At 47.4% G+C, this 17,601-nt stretch overlaps 1 protein-coding gene across 9 annotated transcripts in view; it reads left to right on the top strand.

The window, feature by feature from the left end:
- The window catches only part of PC (pyruvate carboxylase), a 101,600-nt gene that overhangs the window by 32,538 nt on the left and 51,461 nt on the right, over positions 1–17,601 (top strand). For 2 of the 9 annotated variants that reach the window (XM_018043136.1, XM_018043142.1), the window contains exon 1: positions 15,373–15,473. The exons of 6 other annotated variants lie outside the window; for them this stretch is intronic. The gene's annotated coding sequence lies outside the window, so the exon portion shown is untranslated. Of the gene's footprint in view, positions 1–13,470; positions 13,557–15,372; positions 15,474–17,601 lie in introns of those variants that run through there. One more of the 9 variants, XM_018043139.1, reaches the window with a different exon arrangement.

Here is a 17,601-nt window from a genome sequence, read left to right as displayed (position 1 = left end):
TCCTGAAGCTCTCTGGTTTCTGTGGGTGCTGGAGGCCCATGTGGGTGCTGGAGGCTTGCGGAGCTCGGCCTCGCTCCTCTCTGAACTCAGAGGCACTTCTGGACCGGAGAGCTTCAGGAAGAAGTCCCGAGTGTTGCTCTCCTCTTGTCCTGGGTGCTCTCCACGTGGCGGGGGCTCTGCTCTGAGGCCAGGGTGAGCAGAACACGTGGAGGTTTAGGGGGCCGGGAGGGCTTTTATTCAGACTCTTATTTACTTGTTATTTTGCCTCTCATCTTCTCACCCATCACATCTCTCCATCCCCAAAAGAGACTTAGAAGTATTAACAGCAGAGCAGGCTTTTGTAGACTCAGGCCTGGTTTATTTACCTCCTTTCTGCAGGAGCTGCAGGTGGAGACAGGAGTTCTGATTGCCTTCACGAGAATTTTCCTTTAATGGAGAAGTACTCAGGAGGAGAAAAGAAGATTTTACTTGCTGTTTTCCTTACCACCTAGAGAGCTCATAGGCTTTAGAGACTGGGACATTTTGACTCAAGATTTTTCAGAGGAGGCTGGGCACTCAAAGGTGGACAGGAACACGTGCTAACTTAGGGGAGAGATGCCAGGATTCCAGTTTCTCCTCTCCCTGTGACAGGAGGTCCTCAGACAGTCCCAGGCTCTAGGCAGCCCTTCCACCAACCTTCCCCACTGCCCACCCTGGGCTGTGAGTACTGCTGTTGCCTGGAAGGCTGAGGCGGGGGTAAGGGTGGGGGCTGAGGTGCCCCAGGTCACCCAAGTTCCGGCCAAAAAATCATCTTTCCCTGGTTATACAGAATGCCAACAGCTTTCCGGACCCTTTCCCTTTGTCAGCAACTTCCTTATTTCAGAGCAGTTGACATGCATTAATGTAGGTGTTAGATTACTCTGAAGCTTAGGTCTAGCTTAGGCAAAACACAGACACACCAGACAAAGCCCGAGAACAATGCACAAAGCGACAGACACAGCAACCGCTAGAAAATGGGATCAGCCCCTGCAGGCCTGGTTCCTGTTTTCCTTGGAGCTTACTTCTGGAATTTCAGACCTGACCGCTTTTCTTGGCTTATCAATTTTCCACATCCTGGAACTCCTTATCCCAGGTAGGAAAGGGGGAGGGGCCTTCTCTGGAAATCTACACTGGTTTGAGTTGGCCTTTACTGTAAGCAGCGGACATTACACTCCTCAAGGGGTCAGGGAGCTCATCTTGCAGACGGGTTGCCCAAGGTCACAAAGAGCTGGGCCTGGGGCCCTGGTGCTCTGCCACCCTGTGGAGGGCAGTGCTTCTCTTCCTCCAGGGTTTATTTGTTCTCTAAACATTTAGCCAGTGCCTGCCCGGGTTTCTGCTCTGCTGGGCTTGGGATGTCCTTTTCATTATAGGGGACTGGAATGCAAAAGTAGGAAGTCAAGAAACACCTGGAGTAATAGGCAAATTTGGCCTTGGAATATGGAGTGAAGCAGGGCAAAGACTAATAGAGTTTTGCCAAGATAATGCACTGGTCATAGCAAACACCCTCTTCCAACAACACAAGAGAAGACTCTACACATGGACATCACCAGACGGTCAACACCGAAATCAGATTGATTATATTCTCTGCAGCAAAAGATGGAGAAGCTCTATACAGTCAACAAAAACAAGACCAGGAGCTGACTGTGGCTCAGACCGTGAACTCCTTATTACCAAATTTAGACTTAAATTGAAGAAAGCAGGGAAAATCACTAGACCATTCAGGTATGACCTAAATCAAATCCCTTATGATTATACAGTGGAAGTGAGAAATAGATTTAAGGGCCTAGATCTGATCGATAGAGTGCCTGATGAACTATGGAATGGGGTTCATGACATTGTACAGGAGACAGGGATCAAGACCATCCCCATGGAAAAGAAATGCAAAAAAGCAAAATGGCTGTCTGGGGAAGCCTTACAAATAGCTGTGAAAAGAAGAGAAGTGAAAAGACAAGGAGAAAAGGAAAGATATAAGCATCTTAATGCAGAGTTCCAAAGAATAGCAAGGAGAGATAAGAAAACCTTCCTCAGCGATCAATGCAAAGAAATAGAGGAAAACAACAGAATGGGAAAGACTAGAGATCTCGTCAAGAAAATTAGAGATACCAAGGGAACATTTCATGCAAAGATGGGCTCGATAAAGGACAAAAATGGTATGGACCTAACAGAAGCAGAAGATATTATTAAGACGAGGTGGCAAGAATACACAGAAGAACTGTACAAAAAAGATCTTCACAACCCAGATAATCATGATGATGTGATCACTAATCTAGAGCCAGACATCCTGGAATGTGAAGTCAAGTGGACCTTAGAAAGCATCACTATGAACAAAGCTAGTGGAGGTGATAGAATTCCAGTTGAGCTATTTCAAATCTGAAAGATGATGCTGTGAAAGTGCTGCACTCAATATGCCAGCAAATTTGGAAAACTCAGCAGTGGCCACAGGACTGGAAAAGGTCAGTTTTCATTCCAATCCCAAAGAAAGGCAATGCCAAAGAATGCTCAAACTACTGCACAATTGCACTCATCTCACACGCTAGTAAAGTAATGCTCAAAATTCTCCAAGCCAGACTTCAGCAATACATGAACCGTGAACTTCCTGATGTTCAAACTGGTTTTAGAAAAGGCAGAGGAACCAGAGATCAAATTGCCAACATCTGCTGGATCAGGGAAAAAGCAAGAGAGTTCCAGAAAAACATCTATTTCTGCTTTATTGACTATGCCAAAGCCTTTGACTGTGTGGATCACAATAAACTGTGGAAAATTCTAAAAGAGATGGGAATACCAGACCACCTGACCTGCCTCTTGAGAAATCTGTATGCAGGTCAGGAAGCAACAGTTAGAACTGGACATGGAACAACAGACTGGTTCCAAAAAGGAAAAGGAGTACGTCAAGGCTGTATATTGTCCCCCTGCTTATTTAACTTATATGCAGAGTACATCATGAGAAACGCTGGACTGGAAGAAACACAAGCTGGAATCAAGATTGCCGGGAGAAATATCAATAACCTCAGATATGCAGATGACACCACCCTTATGGCAGAAAGTGAAGAGGAACTAAAAAGCCTCTTGATGAAAGTGAAAGTGGAGAGTGAAAAAGTTGGCTTAAAGCTCAACATTCAGAAAATGAAGATCATGGCATCTGGTCCCATCACTCCATGGGAAATAGATGGAGAAACAGTGGAAACAGTGTCAGACTTTATTTTTGGGGGCTCCAAAATCACTGCAGATGGTGATTGCAGCCATGAAACTAAAAGACGCTTACTCCTTGGAAGAAAAGTTATGACCAACCTAGATAGCATATTCAGAAGCAGAGACATTACTTTGTGACTAAGCTCCGTCTAGTCAAGGCTATGGTTTTTCCAGTAGTCATGTATGGATGTGAGAGTTGGACTGTGAAGAAGGCTGAGCGCCGAAGAATTGATGCTTTTGAACTGTGGTGTTGGAGGAGACTCTTGAGAGTCCCTTGGACTAACAAGGAGATCCAACCAGTCCATTCTGAAGGAGATCAACCCTGGGATTTCTTTGGAAGGAATGATGCTAAAGCTGAAACTCCAGTACTTTGGCCACCTCATGCAAAGAGTTGACTCATTGGAAAAGACTTTGATGCTGGAAGGGATTGGGGGCAGTAGAAGAAGGGGACGACCGAGGATAAGACGGCTGGATGGCATCACCGACTCGAACGTGAGTCTGAGTGAACTCCGGGAGATGGTGATGGACAGGGAGGCCTGGCATGCTGCAATTCATGGGGTCGCAAAGAGTCGGACACAACTGAGCAACTGAATTGAACTGAACTGGGCTTGGGATGCCAAGATTAGTAAGCCATGGTCTCAGGCCTGGCTGTGTAGGGAGCTACTTGCTGCCCCTGAACAGCCACATCAGTTGGGGTATCAGGCTCCACTTAACTGTCTTTGGAGCACAGAGTGCGTGAATAAATGTGCTTGGCAACCAGCAGAACAAGTGTTCCATCTATAGCCATGAACCTGGCCTGCCCACTGCCAGGGAAAGAGTGGGCTGGCTGGGATGGTGGGGGCACTCAGGAAGGATTCAGTGAATGAGATCTGGGTGCCTTCCCTGGAAATCCGGGGCCTATGCACAGAAATCTGGGGGCTGCCGGGAGAGCAAAGGAGGCGGTCTGGGCCCCTCAGAAAGCTCATTGGTTTTAGCCTGTCCCACCGGCAGTAGAGGGAGTTCTAGCAGAATCTATTGGTGGCTAAAAGCAGTGCTGGTTGCTGTGTTAGTTTAGGGGATGAGGAGCAGGAGCGACTGGAGCAGAGGTGGATGGCTGCTGGTATGAGAGCATCTGGGAGTGGCTGAGCTGCTATGGGGAGGAAGGGTAGTTAGCACTTAGCTTGAAATGCTGAAAGATGAAGCAATAGCTGGTGCCTAGGCAAGGGCTGAGAAAGGAGAGTGAGCTGAATCTGGGGTCTCGGTGGACTGGAACCATCCTTCCCCCTCCCCTGTGCTCGCTCCTCAAGGTCAGGAAATCCCACCTGATCACTCACTCTACTGCTTTAGCACGAGACTCTGTCAGTATATTTGTCACAGAAAGCCTCAGAACCTAGCCGGTGCCTCTCAAAGAACTGTTCCCCACGAGGCCAGCTGAGGTCTACTGCCCCTTTCCCACCAGCCCCCATGGAGGGGAGGACCCCTGCGCTGGGCCCTGAGTTGTCAGCAGCTAGCGCCAGCTGCAGGGGCCACTGTATAGCTGAGAGACACTTGAACTTGCTACCCAACCATTGCTCACCCTCTTCTTGGCCCCTTGGTACTTGCTGGAGTCACAGCAGGGAACCAGAAAGACGACCCTGATCTCCTGTCCTCAGGGAGACAGAAGGCCAGCTGCTGTGTAACTGCAGCCTGGATGTAAGGAGAGCACCTTCACCCAAGAGGGCCAGGAGAAGCCTCCCCTGCGGTGCTGTTATCTGCTTCCCAGCAGGCAGCGACTACCTGCGGATCTTCACAGAACGCAGGGAAATGTGGGGAGGTTTCATGGCTCAAACTCTCAGTGAACCGGAGTGGGGGTGGGAGGAGCTATGGCAGCCACGCCCTCCTTGGCTGGAGCCACGCCCCTTCTCTGGCCTGATTTCGGATCTGTCTTCCAGGTGAGCCCCTTACCTTCCCGCGCACCCTAGGATCCCGGGTGGTACTGCTCCTAACCAGCTCACAGTATCCTGCCATGGTATCGTGTGAAGGTACTCTCCTTACATCAAGGCTGCAGTTACACAGGAGCTCGCCTTCTGTCTGTCTCCCTGAGGACAGGAGATCAGGGTGTCTTTCTGGCTCCCTGCTGTGACTCTAGCGAGGAGCAAGGGGCCATTCCACCTGATGGCCTTCTCTAGCCCTTTAGCAGAGACTTTGGGATATTTGTCATGGAATCCTTAGTACTTGGCCCAGTGCCTCTCGAGGAATTGTTCTCCATGAGGTAACATTCCGAACCCAGACTGGGATCCACATCAGTCCCTCTGGGGTGCTCTCAACCCTCTGCCCTGTGCAGGGACAACCAGATGTCTTGTGGGGTTGTCCCTGGGCCTGAAGTCCAGTCTCTATTCTAGGAGGGCAGCTTCCACTGCTGACCACAGTATTTCGTATGTAGGATTGTGTTAGGTTGCGTGGCCAAAATGGTGTTGACATACTCCTTTTGAGTGACTCAAGTTTTTTCTTAGGTGTGGGGATTTCCCCTGCCCCCTCCAAGTATTTGCCTGGGACTGCACATATCCTAGGGAAGCTCTGTCCAGAGGCTTCCCCTCAGGGCTTCCAGCTCTGCCTAGCTGCCCTCGGCCTGGACTGGAAAATAGGATAAAGGCCTATTGTTTGTCCCTCAGGCCTGAATGGCGCTCTGTTTCTTCTTTCAGCTCCCAGGCCAACTGCAGTTGTAACAGTCTAGTCACAAATGAGAAATCCGTTCCCACCCTGACTTCACATTGTTTTACTGGGATCCTGGGAGGATAAGGCTTTGAGCCAACATGGAATCTTGTGTTGGTCGCTGCTGGGTGGGAGCTGATAGCTAAGGTGCTGAGAGGGGGCCCTTTCCTACCAAGAGACCTTAGTTTGCAGAAAGGAAAAGGGAGAAAACCCTTCTGTTCGCATTGACCTAAGGGGCTGGTTGGTAGGAATCTAGGCTAGCTCTGACTGGAGGAAGGGGCTGGGTGGGAATGCAGAGAACTGGTAGAAAGGCCCCCTGCCAGGTGAACTGGGACTGAGGGCAGCTGGGCAGTCATGGTGATGCACTTGCTGCCCTCTTGGCTTTCTTCTTTGCCTCCTGCCATCCTTCCCCAGCCGCACGCATCCTGCTTCACCCAGTCTAGTGCTGAGCTGGAGAACAATCTTGAGACTGAAGGGGCCTCTTTTGTGTCAAGGGCAAAGGAATGGAAAAGTGGTGTGGGGCCTAGAGAAAACAAGCAGAGAGTTTGTCTATAAGACTTTGAAACCACAGGAAGTGATCTGCTCAGCTGAAACGCTTTGGCCCTTTAAGCCTGTTAAATATAGGGTGCTGGGGTCAGCCCACCTGCCCTGACCCAGTGCGGGAATCACAGCACTGCGCTCACCTCCACTGCCTCCCCTGTCACAAAGTGAAGAATCCTGTTTGCTTGATTTTAAAGTTGTTTTTCCTTCTCTCAGTCCACAGGGAGTGGCCTCCTAAACCTAGTTCCTCAGGTGGGGTCCCTGGGTCCCTGCAGGTCCTCAGAGGGGCCCCTAAGTCAGATTTTCATATAATACTAGGAAATTACTTGCCTTTTTCACTGTGTTCACGTTTGCACCAATGGTGTATAAGAAATGGTGGGCAAATGGCTGGTGGCTTGAGAGGAATTGGGGTGGATCTCTTTACCTCCACATATTTGCAGTTCAAAAGAGCCAGTTTACGGAACTTCCCTGGCAATCCAGTGGTTAAAGCTTTGCATTTTCAATGCAGAGGCGCGGGTTTGATCACTGGTCAGAGAACTAAGATCCCACATGCAAGGTGGCATGGCCAAAAAAAAGCCAGCTTCAGTTAAGGCTGGTCGTGATAACTCTGTGTGCTTGTGTGCAGGTCTTTGACATTCTGTGTGTTGAGATGGGAAGTAAATGGACTGTATTGGCTGGCTCAAGGGAAAGCACTTCTGGGGTTTTTGAGTTACAAGCTGAACTCAAAAAACCCTTTTTCCAGGAGATGCTATTTTTACTTGCAAATAACTAGTAGCCATGGTTATTCAGACTTGGGTACCTGACAGACTTTCTCTTGAAAATGAATGTAGTGAGTCTGTTGCTTCAAAGAAAACAACTACCAGTATTTGTTGCTAATGGTAAAATTAGAGCTTTCAAGCCAAAATTAGAACTTTGGAAAGCTTATATCCATCCTCTTGAGCTTGACAGCTGCTCAATACTTAAAAGTTTTCTGATGAGATTGGTGATATGGCACCTATGACATCTTGGCATTTTATTATAAAGTGTGTCAACATCTTGACGATCAGCATAATTCAGTAAACTGATATTTTCCAAATGACCAGGATATGAAGTTACAAAATTATGTTGGAAAGAGGCCCACTTGGAATTTAAGAAAGGCCAATGGATTTTAACATAACAGTAAAGTTCATAGGGTTCCATATTTCACACTATAATTTAGTATTTGGCAAGTTTTGATACAGTACCAAACAGTGGTATCCACAGTTGTCTGAAAAAGCTATGAAAATATTGCTGCTGTTGTTGTTCAGTCGCTCAGTAATGTCCAACTCTTTGCGGCCCCGTGGACTGCAGCACGCCAGGCTTCCTGTCCTTCACCATCTCCCAGAGCTCGCTCAAACTCACGTCCATTGAGTCAGTGAAGCCATCCAACCATCTCATCCTCTGTCCTCCCTTTCTCCTGACTTCAATCGTTCCCAGCATTAGGGTCATTTCTAATGAGTTGGCTCATTAGCATAGTCAGTGAAGCAGAAGTAGATGTTTTTTTGGAATTCTCTTGCTTTTTCTATGATCCAGCGGATGTTGGCAATTGGATCTCTGGTTCCTCTGCCTTTTCTAAATCCAGCTTGAACACCTGGGAGTTCTCAGTTCACTTTCTGTTGAAGCCTAGCTTGGAGAATTTTGAGCATTACCTTGCTAGTATGTGAAATGAGTGCAGTTGTACCATAGTTTGAGCATTCTTTGGCATTGCTTTTCTTTGGGATTGGAATGAAAACTGGCCTTTTCCAGTCGTTGGCCACTGCTGAGTTTTCCAAATTTGCAGGCTTGTTGAGTGCAGCACCTTCACAGCATCATCTTTTACAATTTGACATAACTCAGCTGGAATTCCATCACCTCCACTAGCTTTGTTTGTAGTGATGCTTCCTGAAACCCACTTGACTTCGTACTCCAAGATGTCTGGCTCTAGGTGAGTAATCACACCGTCGTGGTTATCTGGGTCATGAAGATCTTTTCTGTATAGTTCTTCTGTGAGTTCTTGCCACTTTTTCTTAATCTCTTCTGCATCTGTTAGGTCCATACCGTTTCTGTCCTTTATTGTGCCCATCTTTGCATTAAATGTTCCATGGTATCTCTAATTTTCATGAAGAGATGTCTAGTCTTTCCCGTTCTATTGTTTTCCTCTATTTCTTTGGATTGTTCACTTAGGAAGGCTTTCTTATCTATCTTTGTTATTCTTTGAACTCTGTATTCAGATGGATATGTCTTCCCTTTTCTCCTTTGCCTTTTGCTTCTCTTCTTTTCTCAGCTATTTGTAAGGCCTCCTCAGACAACCATTTTGCCTTTTTGCATTTGTTTTTCTTTGGAATGGTTTTGATTACCACCTCCTGTATAATGTTAGGAACCTCTGTCCATAGTTCTTCAGGCACTCTATCTAATCCCTTGAACCTATTTGTCACTTCCACTGTATAATCATAAGGGATTTGATTTAGGTCATACCTGAATGGGCTAGTGGTTTTCCCTACTTTCTTCAATTTAAGTCTGAATTTTGCAATAACGAGTTCATGACCTGAGCCACAGTCAGCTCCCAATCTTGTTTTTGCTGACTGTATTGCAAAGAATATAATCAGTATGATTTCAGTCTGATTTCACCAGTATTGACTATCTGGTGATATCCATGTGTAGAGTCATCTTTTGTGTTGTTGGAAGAGGGTTTTGCTACGACTAGTGTGTTCTCTTGGCAGAAATTCTGCTAGCCTTTGCTCTGCTTCATTTTGTACTCCAGGGCCAAACTTGCCTGTTACTCCAGGTATGTCTGGCCTTCCTGCTTCTGCATTCCAGTTCCCTTTTTATAAAAAGGACATCTTTTTTTGATGTTAGTTCTAAAATATGAAAATATTACTTCCTAAAAAAGGAAATTACTCCCATTTGCATTTTCTTAAGACTAATTATATTAAGCATCTTTTCTTATGCTTACCGCCCATTTGTATGTCTTCTTTGGAGAAATGTATATTCAAATCTGTTGCCTGTTTTTAGTTGTGTTGTTTTTGTTTTGAGTTATGAGAGTTCTTTATATGTCCTGGATATTAGACCCTTATCAGATTATGTGATTTATAAAACTATTCTCCCATTCTGTGGTTTGTCTTTTTCACTTTCTTGCTGGGGTCGTTGAAAGCACAAAAGTTTCATTTTGACAAAGCCAATTTATCTTTTTTTTTTTTGATTGCTTGTGCTTTTGCTGTCATAGCTAAGAAACCATTGCTTAATCCAAAGCCACAAGGATTTATATTTTTTTCTAAGATTTTTACAGTTTTAGACCTTAAATTTAAGTCTTTGATTCATTTTGTGTGAGTTTCTGCAGATGGTGTGAGATAGGGGTGCAGCTTCATTCTTTCGCATCTGTATATCTAGGTGTTTTCCAGCGCCATTTGCTGAATTGTCTTGATGCCCTGTTGAAGATCAGTTGACTGTAGATGTGAGAGCTTTCTGGATCCTCATTTCCCTTCCACTGAGCTCTGTCTGTCCATATCCCAGTTCCATACTGTTTTCGATTACTGTAACCTTGTAGTGGGTTTTGAAATTGGCAAGTATGAGTCCTTCAATTGTGTGCTTTTTCATTATTATTAGTATTATTTTTGCTGTTCTAGTTCCTTTGCATTTTAAATGTGGATTTTATTTTTTTAGAGTTTTTTTATGTGGACCATTTGAGCTATTTAAAATCTTAAAAGATGATGCCGTGAAAGTGCTGCACACAATATGCCAGCAAATTTGGAAAACTCAGTAATGGCCACAGGACGAGGAAAGGTCCATTTTCATCCCAATCGCAAAGAAAGGCAATGCCAAAGAATGTTCAAACTACCATACAGTTGTGCTCATTTCACATGATAGGAAGGTAATATTCAAAATCCTTCAAGTTAGGCATCAACAGTACATGAACTGAGAACTACCAGATGTTCAAGCTGAATTTAGGAAGAGCAGAGGAGCCAGAGATCAAATTGCCAACATCTGCTGGATCATAGAAAAAGCAAGGGAATCACAGGAAAACGTCTACTTCTATTTCATTGACTATGCTAAAGCATTCAACAGTGTGGATCACAACAAACTGGAAAATTCTTAAAGAGGTGGGGATACTAGACCTCCTTATCTGTCTCCTGAGAAACCTATATGCAGGTCAAGAAGCAACAGTTAGAACCAGACATGGAATGGGCTGGTTCCAAATTGGGAACAGAGTACATCCAATCTCTATATTGTCTCCCTGCTTAGTTAACTTCTATATAGAATATATCATGCAAAATGCCGGGCTGGATGAATCACAAGCTGGAATCAAGGTTGCTGGGAGAAATATTAACCTCAGAAATGCAGATGATACCTCTTTAATGGCATCAAGCAGAGGAGGAGCTAAAGAGACTCTTGATGAGGGTGAAAGGAGAGTGAAAAAGCTGGCTTAAAACTCAGCATTCAAAAAACTAAGATCATGGCATCCAGTCCCATCACTTCATGGCAAAAAGATGGGGGAAAAGTGGAAACAGTGGCAAATTTTATTTTCTTGGGCTCCAAAATCACTGCAGGTGGTGACTTCATCCGTGAAATTAAAAGACACTTACTTGCTCCTTGGAAGAAAAGCTATGACAAACCCAGACAATGTATTAAAAAGTAGAGACATTACTTTGCTGACGAAGGTCTGTATAGTCCTTTGGTTTTTCCAGTAGTCATGTATGGATGTGAGAGTTGGACAATAAAGAAGGCTGAGCACCAAAGAATTGATGCTTTTGAACTGTGGTGTTGGAGAAGACTCTTGAGAGTTCCTTGGACTGCAAGGAGAACAAACCAGTCAATCCTAAAGGAAATCAACTCTAAATATTCATTGGAAGGACTAATGCTGAAGCTGAAGCTCCAGTATTTTGGCCACCTGATGTGAAGAGCTGACTCATTGGAAAAGACCCTGATGTTGGGAAAAATCGAGGGCAGGAGAAGGGGGCAACAGAGGATGAGATGGTTGGATGGCATCACTGACTCAATGGACATGAGTTTGAGCAAACTCAGGGAGATAGTGAAGGATAGGGAAGCCTGGCATGCTGCAGTCTGTGGGGTCACAAAGAGTCAGACATGACTTAGAAACTGAACAATGACAATTTTTTTAAAGACTTGATTTGAATTTGTTACAATATTGTTTTCGTCTTTTATTTTTTGGCCAAGCAGCATGTGGGATCCTAGCTTCCCAAGCAGGGGTCAGACTCTTGCATTCCCTGTTTTGGAAGGCGCAGTCTTAACCACTGGGCCACCAGGGAAGTCCCCTCATGTAGATTTTCCAATCATCTTGTCAGTTTCCAGTAAAGTCAGCTGCTGTTTTTGATAGAGATGGCAGGCATTGAAACTGTAGATCAACTGGGGGAGTATTGCCATTTTAACACTTCAGTCTCTGATCCATGAACGTGAGGAGTTTTTCCTTTTGATTAGGTCTCTACAGCCATTCAATGATACTTTTTTAGTTTCCAGCAAACCAGCCGGCATTTCTTTCATTAAATTTGTTCCTCTGAACTTTATTCTTCTGATACTTGTCTTGCTGTGTACTGATTTGCCTTTATCTTGTTTACCCCTCACCCCCACGCTCTCCTCTCAGCTCGGCTGAGTCTCCATAGAGCCTGGCACCTGGATAGCACAGTGCACTGCAGTAAAGGTTTTATGGTTTATTATTTTTTAAAATCCACACTGCCTTTGTGAAGGAGGCATGGTTATTACTATCCCTGGCCTAATTGGTTGAAGAAACTGAAGCCTGGTATGCAAAGTGACTCTCAGCCCAACACTGTTAAAGGTAGCAGAGGGAGGACCAGGGTGTTTCTCACTCACGGCTCCTTCCAGTCATCATCTTGTGTGAGATTGATGCTCTGTTCTTGGCTCCCAGGCTTGTTTCCATGTCACTGCTTCTTTTATCTTGAGCCCCAGGACGTGATGAGAGGAGAGAAGGATTAACTCTGATATTACAAGGACTGACCCTTGGGATCACTTTTCTGGGCATCTCTAATGTGCCAGGCTCTCTAGGGATTTCAAAAACCCATGACCTCATTAAGCTCTCAGAGAAGCTTTATAAGGTGACTCAGAACATTCTGCGTTTTATAGATGAGGAAACTAAGGTTCGAAGGGTCATGTCAACTTTTAAGTCAAAGCGGGAATTACGTGCTGGAGCTGCAGCTCAGCACAGTTCCCAGAGGTCAGGGTGTGGCGCTGGATGGCGTGCGCAGTGGAGGAGGAGGAGAATGCGGGTTTCGTGGAAATTGTGAGGCTCTAGTGTTGGGTTAGGTCAATCCAGAAACATTTGCTCATTGGCCTAGAACTGACATCTCAAAGTGGTGGGTTTGTCTAATCCTTCCGACGGTGATGGAGAGCTTTCAGAGGCCTGGAAACAGCCCCTGGGATCTTTTGCCCTGTGGTGTAATCCTGTGGTGATTAACTCCAATGGTGGAAGCTTGTTTGCCACGTGTAGGTCTTGCCTCTACTTTCCGCATGGTGAATTCTTAAAGTGCAAGGGTCATCACCTTCTATCTTGGTTTCTCCATAGCACGTAGCACTGTTTCTGTTACCTGGTGGGCATTCCTTGTAAGTTCTCTCTTTTTTTTTCTTCCAGACTTTAAACTTTTTGTTCTGTGTTGGGATATAGCCAATTAACTATATCGTGGTAGTTTTAGGTGAACAGCAAAGGGACTCGCAGGTATCCATTCTCCCCCAAACTTCCCTTCCATCCAAGCTGCCATATAACAGTAAGCAGAGTTCCCTGTGCTATCCAGTAGGTCCTTGTTGTTACCCATTTTGAAAATAGCAGTGTGTACATGACCCGACCTTCCTCTTTGAATAAATGGAAGACAGTCTGTCTGCTTGCTTTTGCTCTGTAGAAGTCGCAGACTTGCAACGCCTCTGTGGCTGGATTTGGTAGAGAACAGAGGACTGAGGCCATTAGCCATAGACGGGCCCAGCTGCTCTGGTGGTACGGGACAAGAGGCTTGGGACGGAAGCAGGATCTGCCTCTCGTTGCCCACATTTCCCCATCCAGAGAGCCGAGTACAGACCAATGTCTTTCCTCTGCAGAGTCCTTGATGGGAAGTCTGTCTGTCACACCTGTGGGCAACAGCGTTGTTTCCATATCCGAGCAACCTTTATGAACCAGAGCAGCAGTGAGTAACTTTGCCATCAGTTTACCTGAGGCAGACCCTTCCTCCCCTCCTCCGCTTCTGTTTCCGAAGTTAAAGAAAACAGCCGTGAAGAAGCAGTAATTGGTGGCCTTGGTGGTGTTTCACAGCTGCATAGGAAGTTAGTTGCCGCAGTTTCCAGTGCTGGAAGTTCTGTTCTGCTTAGACTGAAAACAGCAGGAAAGATGATTTTGTGTCTGTGATGCAGGTGAGGGGTGGGGAGCCTGCCTTTCTCTCCAGGCTTGTTGTGGCAACTGGTGTCCCAGCCACACTAAGCCATGCGTGGCTTGTGAACTCGTAAAGCCAGGCGGCCTCCCCGTCACAACGCTCCCTCTTCCTGGAACACTTCTTCCTGCTTCCCTGCCAGGCCACCTGTCAGCCTCTTCCTTAGCCTCCAGGGTTATCTCTGGATCCCTTTCCTGCTGCTGTTGAATAGAACGTGGCTATTCATAATAACCAGATCCTTTGAGCCCCAACAAACAACTGTGCAATGTATGTGTTGTTAATCCCCGCTTTACAGATGACAAACCGTTTTTCAGTTCCCAGACAGAGCCTTTCACTGGAATGTCATTCTGGCCTCATCTCCCAGGATCTCCAGCTGCCTATAATTGGCAGGGTCTAGGAGTGGTTCTCACCCTGCCTTGGTGGGCCGGAGGGGAGTCACGAGGCTACCTGTTGTCAGCTCTGGAGAAAGATGGAGAAGAGGTGGAAACAGAAGTCCCTGTGTGGGTCAGGATCTGGATCCTAGAGGAGTGAGCAAGCTCCCTGCCCCACTGTGCTTTCACTGAATTTGTGGGCTCCCAGAGGCTCCTGTGATGTGGACCTCTGCCTGACTTAGGGGCCAGGCGCGCCCCCATTTCATTAGCAGGCTCAGCACACCAACTTAACTGGGCACCACTTGCCATGTCAGTTGGACACGTGGAGCCAGAGAAAGCCCTCTCTGACTAATTAACCTTGGGTTCTGGACACTAAGCAAAGTGTTAGGACAGTGAGTTATTGACTCTGCTTCCTCCAAGAACGTGTCAGGGCTGAGGTCGGTTTGTCTTTTGTTTTGGTAGCGGGTGGCACCCAGTGGGTGGGCGCTCTGTTCCTGTTCTTGATTGGCCCAGTCTTTGGGAGAACAGTACCTTAAATGAACTGGTCTGGGTGGGCTCAGTAGTGTGGGCAAGCCTTTTAAAACCTTGCTAAGGGAGTTCCCTTGTGGTCTAGTGGTTAGGATTCGGCGCTTTCACTGCCGTTGCCCAGGTTCAATCCCTGGTCGGGGGCAAGCTGCACAGTGTGGCCAAAAATTAAATTAAAAAAATAAAACCCTTGCTCACACCAGGTCAACAGCCCGTAAGAGCCACGAGGTGACATGTGCCCTTGCGAGGAACCCAGTCTCCTGGCCCATGATGTCACCTGTTCCCAGGGGACAGCCTGAGACATCCTGAGGACTCAGCAGGAGGAGAAGGACATTAGATGCCTCAGTTTTTCTGCTCCCGTGGGATCCTCTGCTCCTTTTCTTAGGCCAGAAGGTCCCTCTCCTGCCCAGCTCTCCATCCCTGGCCTGCTCCTCTGCCCCCTGTAAAACCCAAACACACTGCCCTTTAATCCTTCCGCCAGAACCCTCGGGCAGCGGCTTTTCACCGCCTCCTCCCAACTCACCCCTGACCTGATTTTGTGTTTTTTGCCTTTTCTCAAACAGTCTGTTCAAGGTCTAGTCGTGAGTTGGAGATTGGCTCACAAGCAGCCTCTCTCTCCCCTGAGCCGTAAGGGAGGGGGCAATTCTGGAAAGTCATTGACAGAGGCTTAACCCAGAACGTCACTTATAAACAGGCAGCCGGCAGAGGGCCCAGACTTGGGTGTTTGCTCCGGCACCGAGGACAGCGTGGCCTCCCTGGGCCCTGCGGACCAGCTGCCGCGGTAAGGGGACCACCCTCAGTGCCTCCAGGTTGCTCTTCTGGGGGGGCGTGCACGCACTGTGGCCGCCGTTTCTCTCCTCTCTGGAAGTTGGCAGCCTTCTCATACTTGGGAAAGGAGACGGCAGGGGGATTCTGGGGCAGGAGCCTGGGAGGGCTGGACTGGACCATTGCTCACGGGCCAGTGGGGACACTGGTCAGGGGTGGGCAAAACTGAGGAGCCCAAGGAAGACAAACCCTACCTGACGGTCAGAAAGGGTTCTGCCCAAGACCTGGGGACAGAGGAAGATGGGCCGTGGGTCCTGGAGCTCTGGGCCAGGATGACTTTGTGTGGTGGCAGCATTTAGGGGAAAGGCCACCTGGTTCCTTTGCCTGGGGTCCCTTGCGGAGATGGTGCAGCTGGCGGCAGTCAGGGGGAGTGTCTGCTCTGAGCACAGCACCAGGCCAGGGGCCTGAAGCAGACACGTGCTGAGATGCACGTCCTTGGCTCACTCGGGTCTAGATGAAGTGCACTGGAGCCCCGAGCCGGAAGGCCTGGCTCTCCCTTAGGAGCCTGGGAAAGATCAGCTCTCCTCCGGACATGAGTCTGTGATTGTATCCTAGACAGCAGTGAATGGAAAGCAGGTGGCACCGCCTCCTGGGAGGCCAGCTTTCTGGCATTTGAGCAGACTCACAGTTCAGGTGTAAGCAGGGCGGACCTCTCCCATTTGCTTAGAAGAAAACCTTTCCCTCAGTTTACGGGGAGGAAAAACAGAAACGGGCCCCAGATGGCTTCTGGTTCTTATCTTCAATGGCAAACAGGCCAAACTCTCCTCCAGGTCATGGGATAAAGATTCAAGGAGAAGGGAGAGACTGGCTGTGTGTGCTGTGTTTGTGTTTCAAGGAACAGATGAAGGGGACGGACATGCAGTTCCCTTTGTTTTGTCCCAAACTTTCCAGGAGCAGAAGTTGAGCAGAAGTTGAGCAGAAGTTGCCTTTTCTCCGTAGTGTCCTGGACCAGGGATGAAGGGATGTGGTACCTCTGACTTTATTCGCGGTCAGGCAACTCGAAGAGACGCCTGTCAGGAGGAGGAAGTCAGAGATGAGGCTGTCAGTACTTACTAGTGTGGATGGATCTGGGACAATCTTAATGTGTATTTGGTCTCCTTCTGACTGGAATGAAGTGTCCGTTTCATGGGGGCAGGGACCTCTTCTCTTTGTCCAAGTGCCTGGCGTGTTACGAACGCTCAATCAATAGCGAATGAATGGATGGATGAATGAGGGCCTTTTCCTTGCTTCTCATTTCACTGAACGTCTCCAACTTCATTTTCTGTTGATTCCATACCAGACTTTTCACTTGATCAGCATCTACTTGGTGACGCCTGACCCTGACCCTAAACTAGTCAGGCTTGCAGGAAGAGGAGGGCCCTGGCTCTCACTGCCCATCTGCCCACCAACACCCCATGTGCCAGGTGTTGCAGCCTGCTAGGACCTCTCAAGTGGATCCTTCCTCTGAGTATGAGTCAAATCCCCTCCCCCGTGACACCATACCCAGCTCTTCTCAGCTGCCTTCCGCCAACTCCTTTACGTACACCAGGTGTTAAATAGTTCTTATATTTCAAATGTGCTGGTCTTGTCTTCTCGCCAGACAGAAAGTTTCTTGAAGACACAGGTCATGTCTATATTATCCTCTGTTCATCAAGTATGTGTTACGGCAATCAGTGCTTGATAAACACTTGATGGCTCTGATTGTATGAAATCTAATCATTGAGGACGTTTTGCAGTTTACAGTTTATGAAACCGCAGGGATGGTCTGCAGTTTCCAGTACAACAGGTCACTCACTCATCAGCCCTCTGTGTTGGGCAGATTGCTGTTGTTCAGTCGCTCAGTCGTGTCTGACTCTTTGCGACCCCATGGACTGCAGCATGCCAGGCTTCCCTGTCCTTCACCATCTCCCAGAGCTTGCTCAAGCTCATGTCCATTGAGTCAATGATGCCATCCAACCATCTCATCCTCTGTTATCCCCTTCTCCTGCCTTCAATCTTTCCCGGCATCAGGGTCTTTTCTATGTGAGTCTGCTCTTCGTTGGGCAGGTAAGCCTGCTTTATAGGTGGGCTGACGGGTGTGAACTGCTTTTCACTCATAACACTTC

The sequence above is a fragment of the Capra hircus genome, chromosome 29, assembly GCF_001704415.2.
Source record: "Capra hircus breed San Clemente chromosome 29, ASM170441v1, whole genome shotgun sequence".
NCBI classification, from domain to species: domain Eukaryota; kingdom Metazoa; phylum Chordata; class Mammalia; order Artiodactyla; family Bovidae; genus Capra; species Capra hircus.
Note: the sequence above shows the minus strand (reverse complement) of the source record. Positions and strands in the feature narration are given on the sequence as shown.